Below are 9,337 nucleotides of genomic sequence, written 5' to 3'. Positions count from 1 at the left end.
CACAAATGCCCCCACTGTGTCAGATATACATTGCCCCCCGTGCCAGATACAGAAATGCCCCTACAGTGCCAGATATGCCCCCAGTGCCAGATATCCCCCAGTGCCAGGTATACATGCCCCCCTGTGCCAGATATCCCCCAGTGCCAGGTATATATGCCCCCCTGTGCCAGATATACCCCCAGTGCCAGATATCCCCCCGTGCCAGGTATACATGCCCCCCCAGTGCCAGATATCCCCCAGTGCCAGGTATAACATGCCCCCCCAGTGCCAGATATCCCCCAGTGCCAGGTATACATGCCCCCCTGTGCCAGATATCCCCCAGTGCCAGGTATATATGCCCCCCTGTGCCAGATATGCCCCCAGTGCCAGGTATACATGCCCCCCTGTGCCACATATCCCCCGGTGCCAGGTATATATACCCCCCTGTGCCAGATATGTCCCCAGTGCCAGATATCCCCCAGTGCCAAGTATAACATGCCCCCCCAGTGCCAGATATCCCCCAGTGCCAGGTATAACATGCCCCCCTGTGCCAGATATCCCCCAGTGCCAGGTATAACATGCCCCCCTGTGCCAGATATCCCCCAGTGCCAGGTATAACATGCCCCCCTGTGCCAGATATCCCCCAGTGCCAGGTATATATGCCCCCCTGTGCCAGATATGCCCCCAGTGCCAGGTATACATGCCCCCCCAGTGCCAGGTAAACATGCCCCCCTCCCCTACTCACCGCTGCCGCTGCCGTCCTGTTTGTCATGTGAGGGAAGGAGAGCGCAGCCTACGCCTCTCCTTCCCCTCAGTCTCCGGCGGGTGTCTCAGTTTAATTCAGCGCCGATCCGTGAGCCAATCAGAGCTCGCGGGTGCGAGCTCTGATTGGCTCACGGATCGGCGCTGAAGTAAACTGAGACACCCACCGGAGACTGAGGGGAAGGAGAGGCGCAGGCTGCGCTCTCCTTCCCTCACATCAGCGGCGGTGCGGCGGGGACGGCGGTTGCGGCGTGTGCGGCGGGGACGGCGGGTGCGGCGTGGAGCAGGGGAGGGAGGGAGGGAAGGAAGAGGAGCGGCGGCCCGTCGGTGTGGGTACGGCGTACCCACGGCTAAATTCTTACGGGTACGCCGTACCCACCCGTACCCGCCCACTTGCACCACTGGTGCTCACATATATGCTGCAAAAGGTAGCATGGTGTGGTGTTGCGCATTGCAGGAACGCACACCACTACCTTCCCTCTGTTCTGCTACTATGCATACACACGCACTCGCGAATGCTGCTACAGGAAACTACAGTACATGCAACTACGGGTATCGGAGGTATACCTTCCCACTACCCATACTATGCCACCTACTCCCCCTACCTAGGGCACACTTACACACACATTAAAAGCCCAGCCCTCAACCACTATTACATTAGATGACTGCCCCACTACCACAGCAATAAATGAATAGCCCATCCATTCACCCCATTACACTAAATAATTGACCCTCAAAATCCCAATAAATCAGTAACACTTCTCTCACCAGCATTATTTTAAATTATTAACCCTCAACACATCAATACATTAGTAGCCCAGTCCCCTACTAAAGTTTGAAAGTACCGAGACATCCAGCCCTATTAAACTAAATAATTAACCCCACCCTTCTAATATGTTACACATACATATCTCAACAAAATAATTTCATTAGTAAAGCTTATGGCTGGCTATCAGTGGGGAGATTAGTTGTGGTGTGAATGGACGGGCCCCAAGTGGCTGCATGAAGCTTAAAAAAAAAAATGTTTTTCCTGCCTCTATTTTAAAGGGAGGGGTGCTTGGAGCTGCAGCTCCATCAGCCCTATTGTTAATCCAGCCCTGCCCACTTCGTGACCCCTCCTCTCACCACTGTCTTGCAGGCTGCAGCTGACGGCGGCCCGGGGAGCGGAGAGCAGGCTGCTGGACAATCCACCCCTCTTCCTTCGTGGTGCGTGACGTCCCGGATGTGGCGCACGTACCTAATCTCAGCTAGACAGCACGAGCCTCTTCTTGCGCTAGTGGCCGCGCTAGTAGTATTAGCTCTAAAAGGCAAAGGGAGGGGTAGGGGCCACAGGTGACAGGCGGCCCCGCACACCAGTCGGCCCACCGGGGAACTCCCCAGTAACTATAATGGCCCACCTAAATCTAAATCTGTCTGCACGTTATATTTGCCCGACCTGCAGTGCACATGGTTTTGCCCATTAGAGAACAATTTTGCTGCTGCGATCAGGTCTGAGTTAGACCCACAATTCATAACAACCGGGCTATTCCTGTGTATTGCAACAAATATGGAATCTGACAGTCATTAGTTCAAGAATTTTTTTTTTTGACAATGGTTTTGATAAAAACAAAACAAAAAAAACACATTTGCTTATAGATTTGGTTTAAATAATAAAATATATTCTGTATAACAGGCAGGTATAATCTTCCTTCTCCTGTATGAATATACATAGGGGTATATGCAATTGCGGTCGAATACCGGGTGGAATTCGACCGTTTTTAAATTCGACACAATTCGACAGTCGAATTCCGGCTGGGGGGTGCCGGAATTCGACATATTCAATACAAAACGGATTCGACAGTCCCGCTTTCGAAAAAACGGAGGAATTGACGGAAAAGTGCGTCCTGGATTCGACTTTTCTGACGGTGCCGAAATGGTTAAAAAACATGGGGAAAAAATGCGTGGGGTCCCCCCTCCTGAGCATAACCAGCCTCGGGCTCTTTGAGCCGGTCCTGGTTGCAAAAATACGGGGGGGGGGAAATGACAGGGGATCCCCCGTATTTTAACAACCAGCACCGGGCTCTGCGCCTGGTCCTGGTGCAAAAAATACGGAGGACAAAAAGAGTAGGGATCCCCCGTATTTTTTGTACCAGCACTGGGCTCCACTAGCTGTACAGATAATGCCACAGCCGGGGGACACTTTTATACCGCTCCCTGCGGCCGTGGCATTAAATACCCCAACTAGTCACCCCTGGCCGGGGTACCCTGGAGGAGTGGGGACCCCTTAAATCAAGGGGTCCCCCCCAGCCACCCAAGGGCCAGGGGTGAAGCCCGAGGCTGTCCCCCCCCCATCCAAGGGCTGTGGATGGGGGGCTGATAGCCTTGTTGAAAATGAAAGAATATTGTTTTTTTGCAGAAGAACTACAAGTCCTAGCAAGCCTCCCCCGCAAGCTGGTACTTGGAGAACCACAAGTACCAGCATGCGAGGGAAAAACGGGCCCGCTGGTACCTGTAGTTCTGCAAAAAAATACCCAAATAAAAACAGGACACACACACCTTGACAAGTACAATTTTATTACATACATGCCGATACATACATACTTACCTATGTTGACAAGCCGACTCTGTCCACGTCTCCAATGTCGACGACAATCCGGGGTACCTGAAAATAAAATTATACTCACCTAAATCCAGTGTTCTGTGATATTTGTAATCCACGTACTTTACAAAAAAAAAACAAAAAAAACGCATACCCGATCCACACGGACTGAAAGCGGTCCCATGTTTACACATGGGACCCCTTTCCCCGAATGCAGAGACCCCCCATGACTGCTGTCACAGAGGGTCCCTTCAGCCAATCAGGGAGCGCCACGTCGTGGCACTTTCCTGATTGGCTATGCGCGTCTGAGCTGTCAGACGCGCATCGCACAGTCCCCTCCATTATCTTCAATGGTGGGAACTTTGCGGACAGCGGTGAGGTCACCTGCGGTCAGCGGCTGACCGCGGGTATCCCCACCGCTGACCGCAAAGTTCCCACCATTGAAACTAATGGAGGTGCTGTGCGATGCGCTGTCTGCCAGCTCAGACGCGCATAGGGAATCAGGAGAATGCCAGGACGTGGCGCACCCTGATTGCCTGAAGGGACCCTCTGTGACAGGAGTCACAGGGGGTCTCAGCATTCGGGGAAAGGGGTCCTATGTGTAAACATGGGACCCCTTTCAGTCCGTGTGGATCGGGTATGCGATTTTTTTTTTTTTTTTTTTGCCAAGTACGTGGATTACAAATATCACAGGACACTGGATTTAGGTGAGTATAATTTTATTTACAGGTACCCCGGATTCGTCAAAATTGGAGACGTGGCAGTCGGCATGTCAACATAGGTAAGTATGTATGTGTCGGCATGTGTGAAATAAAGTTGTATTTTCACGGTGTGCGTGTCCTGTTTTTATTTGGGTATTTTTTTTGCAGAAGAACTACAGGTACCAGTGGGCCCGTTTCCCCCCCGCATGCTGGTACTTGTGGTTCTCCAAGTACCAGCTTGCGGAGGAGGCTTGCTGGGACTTGTAGTTCTTCTACAAAAAAACAATATTCTTTCATTTTACACTCTGGCTATCAGCCCCCCCATCCGCAGCCCATGGATGTGGAGGGGGACAGCCTCGGGCTTCACCCCTGGCCCTTGGGTGGCTGGAGGGGGGGACCCCTTGATTGAAGGGGTCCTCACTCCTCCAGGGTACCCCGGCCAGGGGTGACTAGTTGGGGATTTAATGCCACGGCCGCAGGGACCGATATAAAAGTGTCCCCCAGCTGTGGCATTATCTCCCCAGCTAGTGGAGCCCGGTGCTGGTGTTAAAAATATGGGGGACTCCTACGCTTTTTGTCCCCCGTATTTTTTGCACCAGGACCGGATGCAGAGCCCGGTGCTGGTTATAAAAATACGGGGGATCCCCTGTCATTTCCCCCCCCATATTTTTACAACCAGGACCGGCTCAAAGAGCCCGAGGCTGGTTATGCTTAGGAGGGGGGACCCCACGCATTTTTTTTTCTGGTTTTTGACCCATTCCATTTAAAAAAAAATATATATTTTCAAAAATATATAAATAATACTTGTGCCTCCTAAATAGACAAACCAAGTACCTAATCCCTTCTAATATAAATAGATATGCTATTAGCAATAAAAAAAACACAAAAAAACCCATGTTTTAAATTTTTTTTATTACATTCCGCCAGCAAAGTGAGGCGGATTGAAAATGACGAATTTACTGTCGAAAAGCACTGTTGTCGAATTGACATTCTTCAATTGAATATACTTTTGTCGAAAAGCCGCATGTTTAACAGTGCAGACATGTCGAATTTGTTAAATGTCGAATTTGAAAAAGTAGAATTTCAAACATCCGGTTTTTTGTCGAAAAGTACTGTATTGCATTGACGAATCCAATTTCGACACGTTTTTTGTGTAGAAAATGGCCCGTTTTTCGACATTTACGGCAATTCGACCGCAATTGCATATACCCCATAATGAGAAATGTATTCTAAATGTGCTGGCAAATCATATAATATAGGCATAAACAATGAAGAAAGCACCCATCAGCTTTAGAGATGCATTTACAATTAACCAGTCAAAGATGGCTAGCTCATGCTAGCTGAGGTAGCTGCATGTGCGTTACAATGATGGCATCCCTGATACAACTATAAATAAAGGGAGGAAATGATACTGCGCTTTCTGTGTGATGGACACCTGCGGAGGAGGTGAAGCTGGGGGCACAGCTGCACTACGTCAGCTCAAGTAGGGAAATACAAATAGATCAATGGTAGCTCCCTGCGCACCACTCCACAGTAAATGCAATGCAATCAACTCTGTGTAATAAAAATATTTTATTTAAATGTTTGTCTTCATTAAACCTTTATATAGTACACTGTAATAGGTGGCTCCTATAATATGTATATATATATGTCAATTATGATATAATGGATATAATGGATCCATTATATCCATTATATCATAATTGACATATATATATATATATATATATATATACATATTATAGGAGCCACCTATTACAGTGTACTATATAAAGGTTTAATGAAGACAAACATTTAAATAAAATATTTTTATTACACAGAGTTGATTGCATTGCATTTACTGTGGAGTGGTGCGCAGGGAGCTACCATTGATCTATTTGTATATCTCAGACACAACTGTTTTACCTTGCGGTGCATGTGCCAGGGAGGCATCAACTGCAGGACACAACTGGAAGCCACCCTCCTTCTTCTCCACAGCTGTCTGGAACATTCTGTTTAACATGATGGCAATCTATGAAGAAGGGGACATATGTTCAGGCTCCATGCTTTAAAAAAAAAAAAAAATCATTAATTTATTTATTTATGTATTCATCTACTGAAAGCTTTAGCAAACTGTAGTCAACATGTGTTCCTTCATGCTTGGCAATGCCAATGCAGATTCTGGATTTAAATGAAAAACTGCCAATGTCCTTTGCTAAATGGAAAAGAGTGGCCCAGTAGATGCTGGTTGTCCATCTTAGAAGTTCTTAGAGACATGTAAGGGCTGGATTAAGGAGAAGATGTAGAGGGAAAGGTGTCAGGGAGGTTAGTCCTCATCCAGCACACACCAAAATATTTACAATATTGTCTGTTACTGGGGCTGGGATTTCAGGTGCAGCATTGCTGTAGCATTATACACTAGTAGCTAGGTACTGTACATGACTATTCCAGCAAAGATATGGAGTCTAGGAAAGTGCAGACTATTGCTGGTGGTATGAGGTTCTATTATTAGGAAGACAGAAAGCCCCTTAATGGCAGTCTGCTCTAAAATGCTACATACTGTATGCCATGTTCTTCACTTGAAAGGCAGCGGTAGCTTATAGCATTTAATGTGTGGCATAGAAGTTGGTTTGGGAAGAGTTCTTTGGCTTTTCAGAGAAGTGGAGTGGCTGGAAGATATTGTAAACTAAGTACTGGTGGTGGAGTTTCAAGATACCAGGACTGTGCAATATTGGGTAACCATGGAACAGGGCTCGGTCAAGAGAAGTCCTGTTCCATTGGGCTTCTCTCAACCTATCTAGTACATTTATAGAATGTGCTAGATAATTTAAAGTTAATAGCTGATTGGTTGCTGTGAGCAACTTCACTTTTCCTCTTTGAAAGGTTTGATACATATCCCCCATGAGCTATCAAAAAGTTTAGAATAATATATGGGGATGTGCATACATTTAAAGTTGCACTAAAAAATATAAATGCTATAGTAGGACTTTTTCAAACAAAACTGATGACCTAGAATGAATGTTATTGGAAGAAATTCATGATATATTGTGCATACATGAGACTTGGTTGGACAAAAGTAAATGTTTGGAAAGTAAATTTGGAAGGATTTGGTGTGTGCTCTAGTTAGAGAAAGTAGGATAAGTGACCCTACCATCATCAGTGAGAGGGCTGCACAGATACAAGAACGGGATTGTTACCTGATGGTGTCCGGGACTTCTTTTGGTATATACTTTATTTAATTAACTTTGTATGGGGCAGTCTATATCATGAAAGTTAGGATATGATTGGCTGGTACTTTATATCTCTCCACTTTATCACTCTTAAAGGCTTGTATGAAGACCCCTCATGTTGGTTTGAGTCACTGTGCTTTATACTGTATTTTGTATTTTATACAGAGGAATACTGAACAAATAGAGTTAATGTTTTTGTGCTCTGATATCATTTCAACGCTCTTATATCATCTGTTCCAGTAAGCATAATACCACAAAGGGTGTATCAAGGCGCTGGTGGCTATTGGAAATGAGGGAATACTGGACTTTCTCAGATACAATAGAAATGGAAACAAGGAGAGGGTTTGTGGGCGCTCAGAGGGAGGAGTAAATCAATTGCTGCTGGTTTTGCAAAAAATAAAAATTATTTATTGATACAGATTTTTTCGTGAATACAAATAGATAGTTTAGAATGCTATTAGCAGTATATAATTATAATCACATAAAAGTAATTTACTAAAATCACAACATAAAATAAACTACTGACTGTGTCCAGGGCCTCAGGACTAAGAGTTGGGTACCCACCCTTAATATATTGATTAATTTATTTGCATGCAAGAAGCTTATTTGTTAGTTGCAGTTAGGGTTAGTGCATAGTTGTGTTCAGATTGCACTTTGCGGAAAAAGAGGCTCTATATTGTTTAGTAAAAGCCTGTTCACGTATCACCTGAAAGCTGGTAGTTAGAAAGTCAAAGATAGGCTGAATGTTCAATAAGCCAATACCGCAACTATCTCCTGTGTAGCCAGATAGTTTGTGTCACTCACTGTTCCGATGGCTGACCGCTCTGCGGCGGTTGACTTAGATGTCACTCAATGCTCTGCACTGTCCTTGGGTTCCGTACTCGGACAGGAGCGGGGACAGGGATGCACGTGTCCAGGTCCTGGATGGCAGGGGACGCTGAGACGCCGCGATGCGCGGCTTCCGGGTTCGGGGCTTCCGGCTTCCGGTTGCGGTCCACCTGCGTTCCACAGTCGTAGCGAGTCACCTGACGCGTTTCTCCGCCTCCAAAGTGGGCGGTTTCATCAGAGGTATGCCTGTTGGTGATTGCTGTCTCTATTTATACCCAGTTCTGATTCCTCATTGATAATCATGGATACAGATTACGGTTAACCCTTTCTGCATACTCTTATTTAAAGCGCAGCCAGCAGCATAGTAGCATCATTGGTCTTATTACTACTATATTTTGTTCCCTTCATTTAATTATTCTATTGAAAAAACAGTATAAAGCACATACATATGTATTTAATAATAACAACACCTATTTGGCCACACTGAGATCCTTTTCATAAATATATGTATATATCATACCCATTTCCTTATAAATGATTATACATTGATCCGTACTCATATAGTAGTTCTAGATTAATTAACAAAACATTATCCATTCAAAATATGTAATCAGTAATAGTAATAGCAAAAAATAATTAAAAATAGATAAAAAATAACACATAACTAGATACAGTAAAATGGAGACCAATAACTTTTGATCACTAAGGGACTTTTGGAAGATAAATGTATATACGGGCAGAGTCATTCAGACTTAAGTAGCCTACCACACTATTGTATTTTTACCTTCAACAACCCATTAAATATAATTGGAACATCTATATCCCACAATATAAAATTATGATAAGTAGATGCGATTAATTATCCACTAATGATTACTATGAAGTAAGCACACCCACACACACACACATACACACATATGTATGCATGTATGTATGCGTGGAGAGAGAGAAAAAGAGACACAGAGAGACGCATGGGGCAAAATCCCAACAACATTTATATCAAGAATAAGTTCAACTCAGATGAAGATTTACTAAATATTGTTCAGTTCTATATTTTCATTGAGGCCTAGTGGTTCCAAGGTCCTTAGGCGAAAGATCCAGAAGGCCTCTCTTCTACACAGCAATGTGAATCGATCTCCACCCCTGTCGGTAATTCTAACTTGTTCAAGCCCTGTTAGCCGGATGTTATTTATAGAACCGTGTTCACACATACTTGTGTGTCTAGAAAGGCTGTGGAGCGAGCACTTCTTAAGTATATTCCTTCTATGTTCTGAGAATCG

At 45.1% G+C, this 9,337-nt stretch overlaps 1 long non-coding RNA gene across 1 annotated transcript in view; it reads right to left on the bottom strand.

The window, feature by feature from the left end:
* Positions 1–5,930: 5,930 nt before the first annotated feature.
* The window catches only part of LOC134965024 (uncharacterized), a 200,976-nt gene continuing 197,569 nt past the window's right edge, over positions 5,931–9,337 (bottom strand). The window contains exon 3 of the long non-coding RNA XR_010188269.1: positions 5,931–6,031. This is a non-coding gene — a long non-coding RNA (uncharacterized LOC134965024). The remainder of the gene's footprint in view (positions 6,032–9,337) is intronic.

The sequence above is a fragment of the Pseudophryne corroboree genome, chromosome 10 (genome assembly GCF_028390025.1).
Source record: "Pseudophryne corroboree isolate aPseCor3 chromosome 10, aPseCor3.hap2, whole genome shotgun sequence".
Lineage (NCBI taxonomy): Eukaryota > Metazoa > Chordata > Amphibia > Anura > Myobatrachidae > Pseudophryne > Pseudophryne corroboree.
Note: the sequence above shows the minus strand (reverse complement) of the source record. Positions and strands in the feature narration are given on the sequence as shown.